We start from the raw sequence: 21,712 nt of genomic DNA, 5'->3' as shown, positions 1-21,712 counted from the left end.
GTATTTATAAGTTAATATAAAAATTATGGATATTTGTAAATCAATAACAATTATGTATCATGTTAAAAGTCGAATTTCATTAATAATGTAAAGTAGTTTATAATTTAATTAAAAAATTGCAAAACAATATCTAATAATTAAATAGAAGTATTAGTTAATATTATGAATAAAAATAAGACAAGCAAAAACACCTCATGTCAGAACTTGGTAGCAACAATTAGAGTATGGTCTTTTAGACATAAGAATGAATTTGGAGAATAACTAAAAATAGAAGAAACGCAGATGTCTCTTTTAGATGGATATGAAACAAGTCGTCGCTTTGGCCGAGTGGTTAAGGCGTGTGCCTGCTAAGTACATGGGGTTTCCCCGCGAGAGTTCGAATCTCTCAGGCGACGAATCATTTAAATTTTTCAAATTTTGTTTGTAGATAACCTGAAAACACAAGTGCTTGGGCTTAAAACATGCAACAGGGCCGTGAAATTTGGAGTCCGTATTTATATATAAATAAATCATGTTCCTTGCGATTTTAAATTAAACTACTTATTAGACAAGTTTCTTTTTTTATAACTCATTCAAAATTTACAACGAATATAAAGGAGCATTTGATGGGCCAAAGCCACCAAACATGGAGTTCTTTATATTGCACCCTACATGTATTCATCCCACCCATACAAATTTTCAATAACTCAAGTTTACAACTTTTGTAATTTACTTTTCAATTTTTTATTATAAAAATTACTCTTAAAACCTATGAATAGAAGATGGAATGAATAGGTCTATCAATGACATCGCTTCACAAAGACAAATATCAAGTGAGTGTATAATATGGTGAACAAACAACTTATAAATTGTAGGAGACCATCACCACTAACAAAATTGAAAACATCTTGATGTATCTCCAATTTGGTTAAGTCGGAGGATCCTTCTAGAGACCCATTTGTGGTCTACTTTCCTTCATGGTGTGACTAGTGTCATATCCCAAATTTTATCAAACCTCATTTGCATCTGCATTTTTTCTTTCTTTCCAATCATTTTCTTCTACTCCAACCGAACTATTTTGTCTGGTCATATATTGCTATTATTTTAAAATCATTCATCCGCACAACCTTTAGTTATTAAGTTACCTATGCATACAAACACTTAGAGGCCTAAAGGAAATAAGGTCAATTGTTTGATTTTCACATAACTATTTGGCATGCTCATTGATTTATCACAAGTTATATAGGTCATTGGAATATAATAATTATTACTTCCATAATAAAGTTAAAGTAGGACTCCTATTTAGTCCACCTTGCTCTCTCTTCATACATTCACGCATTTTTATTAAATCAAAATAAGTGCAAATTTTGGTTGACATTATTTGAGTTTGGGTGCTTCAAAGAGATGGTCTTGTTTCTAATACATCTCACATTATTTTAACCTTACCATTTGGTTTCATTTCAAGTTTAAAAAAAAGGGGACACTTGCGCTCTAATCACCCTACACGTTACATTTTTTCCACAAAACATATGGAACTTTCCACTTAGGGCATTTCCTAGTAACTATCAAATTTCCTTACGATTATCAATACAGATCAAAATTCAATCACATTAAAACTCATAGATTGTTACAAGTTGTGTTCATAAATCTACAAAGGGATTCATGCTACAAATTTACAAAGAGTCCAAAGTCAAAATTACAACCACCAGAGTCATTCTTGATTTTTGAGGAGGTGCCCATTTGATTTACATCCTAAGGAACTCGAAATCTTCAACAATTTCTTAGCAAGTTCCAAGCCAATTTGTCTTACCTCAAACCTGTAACGACAAATAGGATTAACTTAGTGATACATTTTGGGCCCATAACCACAACCATCCAAAAAACGCAAAAATTAGAAGTAGCAGTGTGTACTAATAAATTACCACATGTTAATCACGCCACACATGACCTTTATGAAGTACATTTATTCAAAATATCATACATACATAACACATACAATAAAAACATGAGAAAAGGTGAGTCAGCATACACATACATATGTACCTCAGTACCACAAGCATCATGAGACATCAAAATCAAAGTAAAAGTTGATATTCAGCAAATGGTGTGAGTTTTTATGGTGATACATTTCACATACATGATTCACGAGTATCCAAGGTCATATAGAAGGGAGTCAGAAATAACATATGGATACATAAGGCAAGCAAACCAAAATTCCATAAAATGACCATACATACATGACATACGTAACAAAATGTTGGGACCAAATTTTGAAATCAGAAAGAATTAGAAGGTATAAACAATCACAAAAAGAATTCTTTTTGTGTGTGGCAATACCACTAAGGATCCCACAAAATAAGGACTTCAACAATTCCATTGCTAACGAATTGATTCAACAAAACTTCCAGCTCACCAATTTTCAGCAAAATCACATAAGCCAAAAGATTATTCTGATGGATTCATACGTATCTCGTCTTACTCCCACTCCGTATAGATGAACCACACTATTCAATTCACAAGGACGGAAAAAACGTTGAACCTCTGCTCAATTTTTATCCTTCCCACACCAAAGCTCAGAAAATTCATACTTACTCAGAGCTTTCCATCGGAGCTCTGAGTTAAGAGAGCTAAACCTTGTCATTCTAACTTAGGCGACCATAACAAATCGGAAACAACCATACACAGAGGAAGAATCGGGGTAGAAGTAGGAGGAAAAAGACGAAAAGAATCAAACAGAGGAGGAAATAAATAGAGAAAAAAGACGATTGGACTCACCTGAGGTATGTAAGTCGCCGCCGGAGTACTCATCAGACTTGTAAAATTTGGCGAGGCTTCTCTTACAGTCTATTTGCTTCATTTTGACGATAATGTTGATGATTTTTTATCCTCTTTATAATCTATGTGTTGAATATATGTGTAATGATTGTTTGAGATGAGATTAGATACTTAGGGGTTAGTTTTTTTTTGTTGCTCTGATATGCATACGACGAATTCTGACTCAGAATTTTAGTTTAGAACGAGTTTGGTTGGGTTTGTTGTTAACACGTTGGAGAAACGAGGAACGATTTCGGTTGGCACCACACCGTAAAATGTTCATAGCCTCTTGATCTCTTTGGTTCCACTTTATAGAGGTTGATGATAAAGGTTGAGAGAAAGGTTTTATGTTTGTTAGTATGAGACATTGTTTTGGATTTGAGGGCGAAGAGAGCGATTTGGGTGAATCGGTTTTTTTTCCTGGAATTTCTTTTGTTTTTGCTAGAGTGTATCAAAATATATGTAGAGAGAGAGTGACAATGAATTGGAGTAGTTTTTTTCAGTAAAAAATGTATGTAATATGTTGGACTGAGTATTTAAGAGCTTTAATTACTGATTAATGTATTGTCACTATATCACTTTTTCAAGACATTTTTGCATGTGTTGTCATTGGGTACAACTGCCATTTTTTGTTGTTGGCATTATTTGACCGGCCACATGTGAGAAGAGGAAGAGGAAAATGATGCCCTCAATTCCCTTCTCTCTTTCTCCAGTTTTTTTTCTGCTGGGAAAAAGAGGGTTTGGGCCTATGGCCCAACCCGGTTTGGTGCAGGGCTTAGCCGCTTTTGGGATTTCCATGTCCATTATGGTTGGCATTTTGGGCCTTACCCCCCCATATTTCCCAATCATGGTGGAAGATGATTAAATATAGAGAGGGACCCTAATTTTGACCACGTAGTCAGTGGATTATAGGAATGCGCAAGGATTGCACAATCCTTGATGCTCTATTGGCATCTAGACCAACCTTTGATGGAACCCCAATAATACCATGGCGACTAATTTCAGCCCGTCCGGGTGAAATTTGCATACAATTTCTATGATCATCCGATCATGTTAATGAAATTCGGTAGGACTCTGACGATCCTCCGGTCGTTGTTTGATAAAACCTTGGTAGAACCCCTGATAAAACTCCCAGTAAAATCCTTGACGAAATTCCTGGTGAAACCCTAATACAACTTCTGATGGTATTCCGGACAATGAGATCCTAATGAAATCCTTTTGACAAATCCCTAATGAAACCCCTCGACTAAATCCCTGGGAATAAGTTTTAACCTCTCCATGTGACACTTGCCTATGATTCCTATGATCATTCGATCATGTCACTGGAGTCGGGTAGGACTTTAGTGATATCACAATCACTATGGATGAGACCCCTCTGGTGATACTCTGGTGAAATCCCTTGATAAAGTTCTGGTAGAACCCCTTGATGGAACCCTTTGATGAAACTTCAGATAGAATCCCTTTTGATGGAATCCCTTGATGAAACCCCTTGATAGAAATCTGGTGAAACCCCTTGATGGAACCCCTTGATGAAACTCCTAATAGAACCCCTTGATAGAATCATTTGATGAAACCTACGATAAAATCCTTGGTGAAACCCTGGTTGAACCCTTTGATAAAACCCTGATGAAACCCCTTTGATAAAAATCTGATGAAATCCCTAATGAAACCCTTAATGGAACCTTTGATGAAACCATTTTTGATCAATTTTAACCCTTTTGGATGAAACTTGTGTACTATTCCCATGATCATCTGATCATTTTATAGGAATCGGGTAGTACTCTACTGATACTCCGATCACTCTGGATGAAATCCCTTGGTAAAATTTTGGCAGAACCCCTTAATGGAATCTTTCAATGACATTCTTGATAAACCCTTTTGATAAAACCCCTTGACAAAACCCTTTTGATAAAATCCCTTGATAAAATTCTAGTGGAACCCTTTGATAGAAAATTCTGGTGAAACCCTTTGATAAATACATGATGAAACTCCTTGATAATAACACTTTGTTGAAACTTCTTGGTAAAACCATGGTGAATCCTATGTGGATAATGCTCTCTTGAAAACCCCTTGATTGAAACCCTTTGATAAAATTCCATGGTAAAATCATTTGACAAAACTGGTATATGGAACGTGTCCCATGTGTAGGATATGTTAATAAGATGGAGATGTGAGAGGTGAAGACCCGCTCAATAGTTGATAACGATCATTTAGGATGACTGACTACTGGATAGATTCCTCTAACAAGTCACGGTGAGTGAGTTTGCTGGGAAAGTCCTTTATTGAAAAGGCTCTGTGGAGATGGTTACTTATTGGGGAAGCCCAATAAGCATTCTTGCTTGGGAATTATACTAGGATATCTGGGGATTGAGAATTCAATTATCCTTGGTATAAGAACCAATAAATTATTATTGATGTAAGACCCCGAGGGTAGTGATAGTGGTATAAGAATCGAAAGAAATAACAACGGTAGAAGAACTATAAACTGAAATGACAAACGGTATAAGAAACCGTACAAATGAATTGATAAAAAATATAAGAACCAAAGTGACTGGATGACAACAACGTAAAACCCAAAGTGAGTGAATGACAACGGGGTAAGAGCCGAAGTGATTAAATGACAATGGTGTAAGAACCGAAGTGAACAGTGGTGTAAGAACCAAAGTGACAATGGTAATAGAACTTTTGTTGGGGAGTTCTCTAAGAAGACATGAATAAAAAGGATATTGATAAAAGAACTCGATGTCTCTACCGGGAAAGACTGGTGTCACGTAAGATGACTGTCAAATGGGGAATAGGCTTCTAGGAAAGGTCCCTAAGGAATATGAGTGTTGAGGAAAGTCCTAAGAAATCCTTGCAAGGATGTGGTGAAAGAACTGTATACCATTAGAGCATACCGGGGACAGTACTGCTAAGTATTTTCTGCTTAGGGAGTGAGTTCAAAGGATACTTGTTGGGGAATTATCCTTAAGACCGACTCACTGGGGTGTACAGCGAGAAAATATTTGGGGAGAAGCTTAGAATGAGATATATGTAGACTTAGCTGGGGATGGGTCCAGACTCTCATGATGAGTCCTAAGTCTCAGCCTGTGTTATATATCTATGTTATGTATGTATGTTATGCTATCTTATGTATGCATGTTTAGAGTTTTTATGACGTAATACTCCATATTCATGGATATGTTATGCATGATGTGATGAATGAATGTGATGTTCTAGATGATTTGTCCATGGATGATATAATCATTTGGAGAACATGGCTTATTTTCTTTCAGTGGAGAGTTAAGCGAGACCTTCAGAAAGTGGCTTTTAAAGGATGAATTATGTAATTCTTAATGAGGATGGTTTTCTTTTGTAGGGTTCCAGGTAGGATTGAGCTTTTGTGAGGTATTGCATGCCGAGAATGGTCGGGTTTTTTGGATGTAGGTGCCAAGTAGGATTGGGCTTTTGTAGATGTTAGATTCATGTTATGGAACGTGCTAGATGAATGAGATGATGTGCATGGTTTGACGCTAGATCATAGTGACATGATTAATGTATGAAAATGATTTGAATGTTTCCACAAGTGCCCATGTGGTGAGTCGTGGACTGTAAGGGCTTAGAGAGGTTGTTCGTGTAACCATGATATTTTTTCAAAAGGTGGTAGGGTGTTACGCTAGCATGGCTTCCCGATACTCGTTTCAAACTTAACAATTATTGATTTATGGCATAACATGTATGCTTCTTGAAATTATTAAGAGGGCATGTCCATCCATTATCCTATAGTTTTCCCAGCCTGTAGGGTCTTTGAAGAAATTCGCCTCAATATGAATTTGAAACGGCTTAGCCATAGCATTCACTTGAGACGTCATGTCGTAGAATTAACCTTGGAGAGATTCGTCATTGAGTAATCGACGCTTGGAATGATATGCCCCAGATGAACTGTTCTTTTGAAGCAATCTCTTTTGATCAAGCCTTGCGGTGGTCTGTCCCAGATTGATAGAGCCTTGGAGGGTATTGCCCTTATTTGTAGGTCTTCATTGAAAGAGTTACTTGAAAAGAAACTTGGATCCCACCATGTTATGGTATGACTTTGATATGGACCGCCCCAGTGTATGAATCTTGAAAAGTATGTCCCTGATTAGATGAATTTCAGAGTGATCAGCCTTAATATGCCCCTGAGTTGGTATGCCCCAGTATGAGAGTCTTGAAAGGGCATATCCCTAATATTAAGGTCATAAAGGTGTTTTGACATAGGTGTTGGAATGCTTGAGAATGAACTTGGATCTTGCAATGTTGTGACCTTTATATGACTTGCCCTAGTATTTGAATCTTAAAAGGCTTGCCCCTGACTAACCGACTTTCGGAGTGGTTGTCTCCACTGTGCTCCTGAGGTGGCCTTTCCTAATATGAGCTCTAGAAAGGTTCGTCCATTATCATCAGGGTCATAGAGGTGATCGATGGTTCAAATCTTGGGATGCTTTGCCTTTAGTTGGTAGGATACTCAGATGATATGTCCATGGTTATAAGGATTCTCCCCTAACTGGAAGGATCCTTAGGTGACTTTTCCCTAGTCAGGAATGTCTCTAAGTGGTGTGCCCCTGATCAGACAAATGTTGATATTTCCTTGGTGCTAAGTATTGATTTGTGAGAAATATGTTCTTTTTTAAAAGTAATTCTAACATCATGCTCATGCAAGTTTTTGAAATTGAAATTTTTTATGGAAATGAATATGGTATATATAGATGATATATGGCCATGAGGTTGGCACAAATGCATATGTGATAGAACAAGATGGTTAGTAACAAAAATTCAGAGTCAGGTTAACGCAAAATTTACTGAGTATGCTTTCATAGTGAACCTAGCTTTAATTAGGACTTTTAAATGTTATAACATGGCCTGGTTCACGGCTTATGAAACAAAAGATATAAGGCTCAAATTTTGATTAAGACCCACCCCTTCTCCTTGATGATCTTCATTCCTAAATCCAATTAACTCAACGAATACATTTAGTCTGCAAGAGAATTTTGATAATGATGATGGATGTAATGATTCAAGCACTGATGAGATTCTTGAGGTGGCAGCCACATATTTTCACTCACAAGCTTGTTTCTGTTTTTTTTTTATTTTTAATCCCTATTTTTACATGGAACCATTCTTTTGAATTTGTGGTCCACTGGGATGCCCTAACTTTTGCCAGAGTCAACTCCTTTTTAGTTTTTGACTTAGCGGGCTTTTTTTTAAACATGATGCCCTAACTTTTGCCTAAGTCAACTTTTCAGATTTTCATTTTGACTTAGCGGGCTTTTTTTTAAACAACTCTTGTGATATTTGATTTTGATTTTGAAAGTTGTAACTGACATGTTAGTTATCGTGAGGTTTGTATTTTCTCAGCTTTCTTGATGTTGGATGATGTATGCGAGGAAGAAGATGTGCTTGAACCTCTTATCTGTGCGATAATTCTCTTGAGATTAGAATGCATCATTGACTTAATTGAAGAATTATCCTTCCCCTGATTAAGATTAAGGGTTTTATTAATAGAAAAAGAAACACCGACTTCTGGCTCGACGAGGTTGACTACGAATTATCTTCTTATTTCTCCAGTATTTAGGAAGTGAAATAATGCCTTACATCGTCAACCAAGTCTTACTATTAAAAACATAGTCATCAAATTCAGTTATTTATTACATCATTCTCCTCATAAGTTTGTTAATAGGTGAGAAGTGAAAATAAAAGGTTTGATTGATTTTTACTTTTATTTTCATGATGACATAAGAAAGAGAGTGTAAACGAATGAATTGATTTCAAAACATGCATGCTCATTTTATTAAAATTATTTCCTAAAGAGTACAACTTTTAAAACAAAAAACACTTAGCAAAAAAGAAATTACAATTGGAACTGATAAAGTCTATTGATCTCAGAGATGAGCTTCATTGTTGATCCACTATCTTTAGGAGATTCTTTTTTATGTTCTTCCACTTATAAAGATAAGGGGTGATTATTCACCAATGGGACTCCTTTTTCAAAAGTCAACGACTTGTCGTCGATCAGGTCTTGGATTTTGTATTCACATCAGGCATTCTCTTCATAACTGGGAGGATATGAACGAGGAGAAAGACCAAAGGATTGTAGCTTTACTATGAAAGTTCTGAGTAAATCATACGACATTGGTGTAGGATCCAGTTTCCTTCCAAGCCTCATTTGTTGTGGTTGATGAGACGCCTGGGGCTGCTGTTAAAGAAGATACTATTGTAGACCTTGTTGTGACGACATTGTCAGGGTCGTTGTATTTAAAACATTTGGTAGGCCGGTGGCTTGCATGGAGAAGGGTTACCTTCTTTCTTAAATGGTACTTTCCCCTCTTGAGTTCCTTCATAGTTTCTTGAGATATCACTTGAGTTCGTTTATGAGTATCTAGAAGCCTCTTAGCTCTTGACTGTTGGATAAATGGAAAAAGCGGTAAGGATATGCAAATGTATGTGTATGCATACAAATGCATGGGTATGCAAAAAAAAATTATTTTTGAAGGTATGCTAATTTTTTTGAGATGCAATGCAAGTGTCACATTAGGATAGTGACAGATAAGAGAACCCACATGGGTTTGGAGATTGTGATGGATATAGAACCCACATATGGGTTTAAGGATAATGCCAAATATAAGGTCACCTTGTTTAAGAAGGTTCCTTATAAATAAGGATAATGATCGACATGGGAAGCCCAAACTAGTTTAAGGATAGGTAAGATAATGCAAGCATGACCTAGCTAAGGTGGCCTTCTTATGACATGTCAGTTCAAAGTTTAGACTACCCAATCCCCTCACTTGTAGGATATAAATTTTTTGTAGGATGATAGTCCTAGAGTCATGGATTATGCCATTGTTTTACCATAAGAAGGAGCAAGTCTTCCTGTTGTAATTCTTCGGGATAAGTCTTATTTAGGCGGGACCTTAGTAACGATCCTTGCGGGTTGATAACATAAGGTCACCCTGATTTGAAGGGGTTTTATAAGAGTTCTCTAGAGTAATTGACCAAATTCAAGTTTTCATCATGAAGAAGTGCTAGCCTTCTCATGATAAACTCTTTGAATTGATCTACTCTAGGAAGAATCGTCATCAAAGATCCACGGGATGAGAACCCCAGTGGCCAAGACAAGACGACCCCTTACTTAAACTTATTACTTTTTCCTCAAGCCTGGGTTTTTGCTTCACACATGTAAAAATCTCAGCCATATGATATTGAATAATAGTATAACATTGAAATATACAATGAAATATATAAAAATAAAAAGAATAAATAAATAAATAAACATAAAATAAACAAGCAAATAAGGAACACACAATCCTAAGACCAAAGGTTAGGACAAACTTTCTTTAGGGAAAGTATAAGAGCTCTCCAGCAGAGTCGCCAGCTGTCGCGGCTGGAAAAAATGACAGAGTCGCCACCATCCTTTATTCGTTCCTAAGGAACAGGGAAATAATGATAAAACTTATTAACTAAAGGTGGGATACTGGATTCGGGAGTCGGTTAAGTAAGGGGAATGTGTTAGGTACCCCTTACCTCCATTGTACTCAATGAGATCCTCCTCTAATTTTAGGGTTAATGTGTCATTGAGATGTTTGCTTTATTAATTACTATTGGTTAATTATTTATCTATTTATTGAAAAATATTTTATTATTTAAAAGGAAATTAATTAATTGAGAAAGGAAAATTTAAAAATATTTTTGATTTATTGTACTCGCTAGACTCTTATAACTCTGTGCCTACATATCCTCAAATTTATTGAAGGATCAGAGCCCCGTAGTTCATCTTAAAAATGTTGATTGATTGGTTGTTTTTATCCCTTGAAAGTTCTCACACATCAGGGACGGAGAAGTAATTGATTTTTTAAAAATACCTCAATGCACTAGGTTAGAGGACTTATAATTTGAGATGATTTTAGATTGATTTAATCCCAATTGATTATTTGCAAAAATATAATTATTAATTTAATTAAGAAAATAAATTAATAATGATATTATGTATTTACTTAATAGAAATATTAAAAGGTTAATTATATAAACCTAAGTATTATATCCCTTATCCCTAATTTTTTTATACCTTAAACCGTAAAATTTCCTTAGAGATTTATCCCGTGATTATCCCCATTATGGATTAAATTATAAATAAATAAAATATAATACTTAATAAATATTATATATTATATGACATATCCCTTTTGACTAATTGAAAAAATATCTAACTATTTTGATTTAAGAAGGTAAACCCATAGTGATATATATATATATATATATATATATATATATATATATATATATATATATATATATATATATATATATATATATATATATTTATTTATTTATTTATTTATTTTAACAAACATATTAAAAGTTTAATTATATAATCTCAAAGACTATATCATTTATCCATGATGTTTGTCCCTTGATTTATCCCTTATTTTTATCCATAAAACTTGTTATACAATTTTATCTCATTTAATTATTTACAAAAATATAATTATTAATTTATTTAAGAAGTAAATTAAAATGGTAATTATATAAACTCAAATGTTATATTCCTTATCCCTAATTATTTATCCCTAAAACCCAAAAAAATTATCCATATTTAATATCCCAAAAATTATCCCAAAGCTATCCCTAAATCATCCCATAGTTGTCTCTTGAATTTTTATTCCTTAAAATCCTAGGGTTTTATCCCATAACTTTATCTCATATTATTAATTTTTGGGCTGAAGTCTTTTTTAGAGAAAATAGGTAGAAATGGTTTATATTAAAATAATTATAATTATTAAAACCCAATCATTATCAACATGATCCACAACAACAAAAATAAACCAATATCCTAAGCAAGTATCAGGCATCAAACAAGAAACAACATATCAAATAGTTATATAAGTGAGGGAATAAAGGAAACTGACGGGGAAGAGATTGTCCCAAGTTAAACAGTAAGATTCAACCTTTTTTATGTTTTTGATCCTAGCCTTCTCGTAATTTCTCTTTTTCATTCGCGCAATTTGAAAAGATTGATGATGGATTTAGTAAATCGTGTATGAATGAAAAGATGAAAAACTATAAAGAGATATACCATTATAATTACTAATCATATTTATTTATTTTCTAAAAATTAATTATCATAGTAATAAACCGCTTTTTAGTATAATCCTAATAATTATGTTATTTTTTTCAAAAATCTAAATAATACCCCTAAACTAAAATCAATTCCTAAAAGGGACTAAAAAATCAAAATGATCTCCCTTTTACTTTTCAGGTTATATGACCAGATGACTGGTATGCTCTGGATGTGTTAGTGTCTGCTGAAAATGAAAATGAAAAAGTGGTCAAAATTTGGAGTACGACACATACAACTTCAAAAGATTGTCCTTCATTATAATTGAAAATTTTTTCTCAATTAATTGACCTACACTCACCATATTGTTTTTCATGCCAGGAACATACCACATGTTCTGAATTAATGCAGTTTTTACCATTATTCAGAACTACTCTGACATTTCCCATACCTCCAACATTGAGGTATTTATCATCAACACATCTGATCTTGGAATTTTTACCAGAGTCAAAGTCAACCCGCCATTTCTTATTTCCAGTAAGATGATTTGAGCAACTAGTGTCCATATAACACCAGTCTGCCAAATATGCATCATCAGATTCAGAAGCCATCAATAGCACAAATTCATCATCAGAATCTCTTCTGGCTATGTTTGCTTCTTTTGATTTGCTTTCCTTGTTTGACCAACAATCAACAACAAGGTGGCCAAACTTTTTACAACAGTAACACTGAACTTTCTTCTTAACATACATCTCTTTCCCCTCTTGAGCACTCTTTTGCCTTCCAGAAGTTGAGGTTTCTGACTTTTGAACACCATCAAATCTCTTCCTGGCTTCTAAATAAGACTGCTTCTGATATTTCTTACTAGAAGCTGCTTTTAGAGTCTACTGCTCTACCTCCATTTCAAAGTTTCTCTCAGTCACATGCAAGTCTTATGCCTCTAGACTGCTTTGCAGCTCTGCTATTCTCATGATGCTAAGATCCTTAGAATGTTCAATTTCTACAACGATGTAATCAAACAGAGGAGTAAGAGATCTAAGTATCTTCTCAATGATACTTTCTTTAGAAAGAGTTTCTCCACATGACTTCATCTCATTTGTGATCAAAATCACTCTGGAGATGTAGTCAAGTACCTTCTCATTATTCTTCATGTTGAGGTTCTCATACTGCTTACGTAGAGACTGAAGTTTCACCTTCTTCACTGATGCATCATCGTCGTAGTACCATACCAGTGTGTCCCATGCAGCCTTCGTCGTCGTCGAATCAGCGATTTTCTCAAACACATTCACATCCACACACTGATGAATGTAGAACAATGCTTTCTGATCATTCTTCCTCAGATCACGTTGAACATTTCTCTGCACATTCGTTGCATTTTTCAAAAGTGCAACCGAAAAGTAATTGTCTTTGACGAGAACAAGAACATCTTGAGTGCCAAACAACACACGTATCTGAATCATCCACCAATCTGATTCCAGTTCTTGCCATTCAACACTGGAAGCTTGGTACTTAGATTACCATTTCCATTCATCTTCAAGCTTGTGCAATACACTCAAATCTCACCAAAAACTAGTATTTCCCAATCTCGCATAATCAAGAAATGTGATTCTATTACGATTCCGATCAAAAGTTCAACACAAACTCAAGAAACGAAGTGAATCACACAATGTCTCACTGTTTACTCGTGTTTTCTTATGTTTCCCTGTTGATCTTAACCGGAGCTCTAGATACCAATTGTTGGTGAAAAAGATGAAGATAGAGGAAGAGAGAGATAGAGAATAACACATTCTAACAAACTTCCACTAACAATTTCATTAACTTACACACAGAACTTGATTGCACACAACTGCACTACAATACTCAGTGAATACAACTGTTGTATATTTGATTTACCAAATTCAAAAAAGTCTTAATCTTAAAAGAAAGTCTTAATCCTAAGAATTTACCAAATTCAAAAATGTTTTAATCTTAAAAAAAAGTTTACAAACTTAAAGTTTATATATTTGATTTATTTTGAAATGAGAATCATTTAAAGTTTTTATGTGTAAATTAAGCAATATAATAAAATTGTTAAAATATACTACATTTTATTAACTTATTTTATTAACATGTTAAAAACAAAACGAAAATGGTATATGTGAAAATAATTAAAAGGGTTAAATATATTTTACTCGTTAATGTGACTGAATTTTGATTTACCTTTGTAAAATATATTTTTTTAATTTCTTTTTGTAATAATTAAATTATGTTTTTTTGAATTTTTGTAGTGACGTAACAATGGTGAAATCTTCATATTTATTGACTTTTCAGTCAATATGACATTTTATTTAATTTTTTATTTATCTAAAATCCACGTGATTTTTTATTGTTTTATTTTTAAAAAAACACTAAAAATTAAAAATTTATTTTTTACTTTTATTTTATTTTTTATATATATTTTTAATTAAAAAATAAATTAATAAACTATTTTTTTTTAAATCCACATAAAATTTTAAAAATTAAATAAAATGTCACGGAAATTGTCAAATCAACAAATATGAAGATTTCATACTTGTCACGTCATCAAATGGCAAAAAAGAATTAAGATCTAAACATTACAACGGGAATCCAAACAAAATATTTTATCGAGAATAAACTGAAATTCGCTCACATTTATAGAGTATAAAATTTATTCAATCCTAATTAAAAAATGCAATTGAAAAAATAATTATTATTTTATATTAAAAATTGAATATAACATTTATTTATTTTTAAGTAAAATTTAGGGTTAAATACACTTGATCCCTTACAATATGAGTGAATTTTGATTTATACCCTTGTAAGAAAAAATTATAATTTTTCTTTGTAATGTTTAGATTTTGTTTCTTTTATCCTTTGGAAAAAAATATATAAAAAATATAAAATATATAAAAAAGTTCATGTTCATATTGTTGAATTGTAACTCCTTGTGTCGAAGCAGGTTGCTCGATAGAACAAGGAAATGTTGAACCACCTAGTGTGTTGAATTGTGTTAGTGTGTCGAAGTGTCGAAGCATGTTGCTTCACACAGGATTCCGACTTATGTCTATTTTAGTAGTGTTAGCTATTTTGGGCTTTTATAGTTTTGGACTTTGGCTTGAGGTCCAAGTTAACCTAAATATATAAATAGAGGTAGTAACCCTTATTTTTGTAAATAAGTGAATAGAGTATTCATAACATTGTATTCATAGTATTTTGCAGTTGCAAAGCCAGAAGTTTTCCACAGTTTGTAGGCAGAGAGAAACTCTGCAAAATTTTATTACTCTTCTCCTTCATCGTTCTTTATTTTCTTTCTCCATTATTCTTCTCTTTTCATTGCTATTGTATGAGTGATAACAATCTTGTTCATCAAGATTGATTGAAATTCTCCATAGGTTTTGGGGGATTTCCAACATCTGGTATCAAGAGCCCCCCTTTAATCGATTTGTGGGAAGAAAATCACCATGGCAACGAATCATCCAAACGGGCATTTTCCAGCAAATCTTCCGATTCTCAAGAATAACAATTATGAGAATTGGTGCAAGCAGATAAAGGTTGTGTTCTATTATCAAGATCTTTGGGATCTTGTGAATGAAGGAGTAGCAACGCTTGCAGAAGCCGCGACGGATCAAGAAAAGGATGCACATAAAAAATTGAAGAAGAAAGATTATAAAGCTCTCTTTATAATCCACCAATGTGTTGGTGTAGATAACTTTGAAAAGGTTAGTGATGTAGAGTCAATGAAAGAAGCATGGGAAATTCTGGAGAAATTTTTTGGAGGCGCGAAGAAGGTGTGGTTACAAACTCACAAAAGAATGTATGAATTGCTTCAAATGGAAGACAATGAAAGCATAATTAATTTCTTCACCAAGGTTACGAAACTGGTGAATCAAATCAAGGTATGTGGAGAAGTGTTGACATCAAGATCTTTTGTTGGAAAGATCTTGAGGTAGTTGGCTCCAAAGTTCGGCCACGTGGTAGTAGCCATAGAAGAGTCAAAAGATTTGTCAAAATTGAAAAGAGAAGAGCTTCAAGAGACGCTTGAATCTCATGAACAAAGAATGGATGTAAGAGCTACAGGAAAGTCGAAGAGTGATATGTCTTTGCAGGCTCAATCAGCAAAAGAAAGAAAAGGCAAAGGTAGCTAGAATGGCAACAAAGGCAGAGGAGGTCACAACAATTTGACTGGTCAAAATCAGCAAGAAGGAAACCGGTCGAATCAGAGAAAACCCTGGAACCAAGGCAACCAAAGAGGTGGTGTTGCAGGTAGAGGAAGAGGTGGTGGTCAAAATCCAAACAAGAGTCACATTCAGTGTTACAATTGTCAAATGTATGGTCACTGTTCTAGTGATTGTCTAGAAAAGCAGAAGAATCAAGAAACTTATACAAAGTTGGCGAAACACGAAGAAGAAGAGACATTGTTGATGGCTACAATAAAAGAAGAAGAGAGATTCAAGGACCAGTGGTACTTGGACTCAGGATGCTCATCACACATGTCTGGAAGAAAAGATTGGTTTATCAACATAAAGCCCTCAATGAAGAACATGGTGAAATTTGAAAATGACAACACTCTAGGAATTGAAGGTGTTGGTGATGTTCTGATTATGAGGAAAGATGGCAAGAGGTCAGTAATTTCAAATGTGTTGTACATACTAGACATGAAGAGTAATTTGCTCAGCATATGACAGTTAGTCGAAAAGAACTACAAGGTGTAAATTGAAGACAAGATGATGAGAGTTCTCAACTCAAATAAAAGGTTGATCTTGAAGGCTCCAATGTATCCGAATAGAACCTTCAAGATTGAACTAAATATGATGGAGCATAAGTGCCTTGCAACATCAGCCAACAGAGATGAATGGATATGGCATCACAGACTTGGCCATCTCAATTTCAAAGACATCAGAGATTTGAAGAGAAGAAATATGGTTTCAGGATTACCAGAAATTGACATTCCAAACGAAGTGTGTGAAGAATGTGTGCAGGCAAAGCAGCATAAGAACAACTTCAGTAAGGATGCATGAAGCAGGTCGAAGGCAATTCTTGAAGTCATATACTCTGATGTATATGGTCCTCTCCAGGTGGATTCGATTGGAGGTAACAAATACTTTGTTACATTCATAGATGATTTAAGTCGAAAACAATGGTCTTACTTGATCAAGAAGAAAAGTGAAATGATTGAGGTATTTGCCAAGTTTAAATCTATGGTCGAAAGACAGAGCGGTCGAAAGATCAAGATTTTGAGAACTGGTGGTGGTGGAGAATATGTGTCGAAAGATTTTGATACATTATGTGTGAAAGAAGGGATTGTGCATGAGGTGGTTCCACTCTACACTCTACGACATAATCGAGTCGCAAAAAGGAAGAATAGAACCATTATGAATATGGTTAGAAGTATGTTGAAAGGCAAGCATCTGCCCAAAGAATTATGGGGAGAAGTTGTGTCGACTGTGACATATATCCTGAACAGATGTTCGACGAAGAAGCTAGAAGGAATCTCGCCAGAAGAATGTTGGTATCGTGTCAAGCCTAACTTGAGTCATCTGAGGGTGTTTGGATCTATAGCACATAGACATCTACTAGATCAATTTATAAGAAAACTTGATGACAAGTCGAATCAGATGATCTTGATAGGATATCATTCGACTGAAGACTACAAGTTGTTCGACCTAGTGAATAAGCAAGTGGTGATCAACAGGGACGTGATCATATATGAGCTTAAGGAGTGGGATTGGACTTAGAATGTCAAGAAATATTCAATGAGAATCTTTTGTGATGAACCAGCTAGTGAAGTTGAAAGAGAAGTTCGACAGGAAGAAGTCAGAGGTGAAGCAAGCCCAAGCAGACCTCAACGAACAAGACACATGCCTGCAGGTTGCAAGAATGTGTGATTAAATCACATGATGTGGTCGATGAAGAAGGTGAGCTAGTACATTATGCTTTCTACGCAGATGTCGAACCTGTCAATGCAGTTGCGGCATTGAAATATTCGAAGTGGATGAAAGCAATGGATGAAGAGATGAAGTCAATCGAAGTCAACAACACTTGGTCACTTGTCTAATTTCCCCAAGACAAGAAGGAAATCGATGTGAACTGGGTATACAAAGTGAAGTTGAATCCTAAAGGAGAAGTGACTAGACACAAGGCGAGACTTGTGGTGAAAGGATTTCTTCAGAAAAAAGGAATCGCCTTCGGTGAAGTTTTTGCACTTGTTGCTAGGATCGAAACAATCAGGTTGATTGTTGGTCTAGCAAACATGAACAACTGTCAGATGTGTCAGATGGATCTGAAATATGTGTTCCTGAATGACCCCTTAGAAGAAGAAGTTTATGTTGCACAACCAGCTGGGTTTGTGAAATAAGGCGAAGAAAGAAATGTGTACAAGCTGCATAAAATCTTGTACGAATTTAAACAAGCTCCAAGAGCTTGGAACAAGAAGATGGATGGTTTTCTAAGGGATAAGAAATTTGTGAAGTGCAAATCTGAACATGGAACAATTATCATGAAGATCGACAACATGTCATATATCAATCTAGCGAAGAATCCGATAACACATGATCGAAACAAGCATATCGAAATGAGGTTCCATTATCTTCGAGAGTAGGTAGCAGATGAGAAGATGAATGTGGAACACTGCAGAACTGAGAATCAGATTGCATACATCATGACGAAGGGAGTGCGGGTCGAAGTGTTCAGAAGACTAAGAGATATGATGAATGTAGATAGCTTAGACACAATGAATTAGGTGGTGTGTTGAATTGCAATTCCTTGTGTCGAAGTAGGTTGCTCGATAGAACAAGGAAGTGTCAAACCACCTAATATGTTGAGTTGTGTTAGTGTGTCGAAGTGTCGAAGCATGTTGCTTCACATAGGATTTCGACTTATGCCTATTTTAGTAGTGTTAGCTATTTTGGACTTTTATAGTTTTGGGTTTTGACTTGAGGTCCAAGTTAACCTAAATATATAAATAGAGGGAGTAATGTTAAGAGTCCCACATCGGATAATATATGGCCTGAACATGTGTTTATAAGTGGGGGCAGTCCTCACTCTACCAACCGGTTTTGTAGGGTTGAGTTAGGCCCAAACCACACATTCTTAACATGGTATTAGAGCCTCGTTTAAGATCCGGTGGGCCACCTACTATGGTTTCCGCTATCGGGTCACCCACCATTTATTTCCATGCTCCAGATGTCCAGTCCTGGGCGTGAGGGGGTGTGTTAAGAGTCCCACATCGGACAATATATGGCCTGAACATGTGTTTATAAGTGGGGGCAGTCCTCACTCTACCAACCGGTTTTGTAGGGTTGAGTTAGACTCAAACCACACATTCTTAACAAGTAACCCTTATTTTTGTAAAGAAGTGAATAGAGTATTCATAACATTGTATTTATAGTATTTTGCAGTTGCAAAGTGAATCAGATGTTTTCCACAGTTTGTGGGCAGAGAGACACTCTACAGAATTTTATTACTCTTCTCCTTCATCGTTCTTTATTTTCTTTCTCCATTTTTCTTCTTTTTTCATTGCTATTGTGTGGGTGATAACAATCTTGTTCATTAAGATTGATTGAAATTCTCCATAGATTTTATGAGATTTCCAACACATATTTAAAAGGAATAATTAAATAAAATGTCACGTAAACTATAAAATCAACAAATACGAAGATTTTATAGTTGCTGTCACTAAAGTGATAAAAAAAACATATTCTTATATTATGATGGAGAAATCTAAAAAAGATATTTTACAGTGAGTAAATGGTACTAATTTGCTAAAATACCTTAATGTATAATTTATCAATGAGATATTGATATTAAAACTTAAAGTATTAAATTTTGAGTTGAAATAAGTTGTTTGTGGAGTGCGATGTGGGAAAGACATCGTATATAGGCTCAGAATTTGTAAGATGAGAGTAAAATACACATTTACAGTTTTTTATCTATTTAATTTTGGTTTCCCTTATTTGTTTGAAGTGTTGTAATAAGTCCAGCTCAGTGTGATAGTGCGATTAATAATAAGTGGGAGGGTGGAACAAGAGACAAGACATGTCCCCTAACAGTAAGTAGTTTAATAATTTAATTATGCTCATACTAGTTAATTATGATCATAGTTGTCTCTTGTCTGGGAGCAACCTAGTGGCAAAGATAACTCAAAACATACAGCAAGGTGCTGTAGGAGATATTCTTTTGAGTATCTAATAATTAGATCAGATTTCACGTTAGTTGACCCATTATGTATGGAACTGAAATTACTACTAGTATCGATAATAATTAGTAGATCAGTTTTCACGATGCTTGAGTATTTCAATTTTAGGAACTCTGATTTCTTTTTTGTAAGTGTATATATTTGCGTGATTCAAGCCACATGCTCAGAATTTATCTCTTTTGCAAGGATAGAGGTATGGATAGAACATGACTTTCTGCTCATTTGCCCTTAAACACCTAATATACACATGATTTTTAAATCTATCACATAGCTGTGAAGTCCACATTTTAAATTAATCTTTTATTATGAACAATCTTTAAATATTAATTTTGTATTTTTCATCTTAATCAAATTTTTTTTATCACCTTTATCATAATCAAATATAGTATTAATTTTGTTGAAGTATGCTCTAAAATCATAACTAATAAAAAGGAAGAAAAAATATTTCAAGATTGCATAAATAATAAAGTCGTAAAAAGAGTCAAAAAAATCGTCATAAAAGATCGTAATAATGAAAGAGATTTTAGAGAAGGTGATTGGCGGCGGGAGACAATCGTCGGAAATCGGCAGCTTTCGGGTGGCAGAGCTGCAAGGCTGACAGGGGACGGAACACGGCGGCGGCGTCTAAAGGTCGAAGCGCCGCAACGGTCGGTATGTACACGGTCCGAGAATTTGTTGGGAAAAAACAAATAAAACATAGAGAAAAATGAGGAACGCAAGAACATAACGTAGAAACTCCAAAACCAGAGAAAAAACCACGACACTTGTCAATAGACAATCAGAGAATAACACTATGTGAAAATTGTTACAACACATAATATACTATCAACTAACTCGGGCCCCCCAGCACACTCACACCCTCCAAAACAAATATTTAACTATATCTCACAACACTCTAATACAAGAGTATAAGAGAATAAAGAAAGTCAAATACAAGCTTAAAGTGTTTTTGAATGGTGCATCTAAAAAGGAAGAACTTAAATCTTATATATAGTCTTGGATTCCCTCTTCCTTCACTACGCCAAAAACTGGAATAGACAGCGCCCCTTAGAGGGCGCTTTATTACAAAAGCGCACTCTAAAGTGAAGAGAAAAAATAAGGAGCATACTGTAACACCTCAAAATTTGCCCTCCTTTCTTGGGACTAGCATTAACATATTTGCATATCATTTTAGGGCATTAGGCATTTCATATTGCATAGCATGTGGTTACATTGTGCAAGCCATTCTCCCAAGTCTTGATCAGAAGATGGAGAGTCCAAGTGCAAGCCTAGGGTTTGTTGATTGATCATGGCCATCTGAGGATTAGGCTGTGAGATTAGGGTTTCATGATTCTCAATGGATGTTGGTCTTCATCTTGATTGTATTGATACATCATCATCATCATGGTTGGATGTCATCAGAAGGTTGAAGAAGATTCCTTGAGATTAGGGTTTTGACCACTGGTCAACCCTAATCAGTTGCATTGGGCCAATCAGGGCTGGATCAGAAGATGAGGTTTCTGATGGTTATGGGGTTCATTTTGGGATTGTATGGTGATTATTGGGGCTAGGGTTTCACCCTTGAGCCATTTCAGTTGAGAATTGGGGTTTAATTTGATCAATGCATTGCCAGATTCATCTGTCAGATGAAAAAGTCAACTGTGGTCAACTGTACATGA

At 34.9% G+C, this 21,712-nt stretch overlaps 1 long non-coding RNA gene and 1 other non-coding gene across 2 annotated transcripts; one reads left to right on the top strand and one right to left on the bottom strand.

Annotated features, from left to right (window-relative positions):
* Nucleotides 1-313: 313 nt before the first annotated feature.
* TRNAS-GCU (transfer RNA serine (anticodon GCU)) lies at nucleotides 314-395 on the top strand. Its single transcript has one exon. It is a non-coding gene; the product is annotated as a tRNA-Ser (tRNA).
* A 1,135-nt stretch (nucleotides 396-1,530) lies between these two features.
* Nucleotides 1,531-3,321, bottom strand: LOC127087271 (uncharacterized). The gene is made up of 2 exons (XR_007789822.1): nucleotides 2,755-3,321; nucleotides 1,531-1,796 (listed from the first exon to the last, which is right to left on the bottom strand). It is a non-coding gene; the product is annotated as an uncharacterized LOC127087271 (long non-coding RNA).
* Between the last annotated feature and the right edge of the window lie 18,391 nt (nucleotides 3,322-21,712).

Source organism: Lathyrus oleraceus, chromosome 5, assembly GCF_024323335.1.
Source record: "Lathyrus oleraceus cultivar Zhongwan6 chromosome 5, CAAS_Psat_ZW6_1.0, whole genome shotgun sequence".
NCBI lineage: Eukaryota > Viridiplantae > Streptophyta > Magnoliopsida > Fabales > Fabaceae > Lathyrus > Lathyrus oleraceus.
This window is presented reverse-complemented; position numbering and strand designations above follow the sequence as displayed.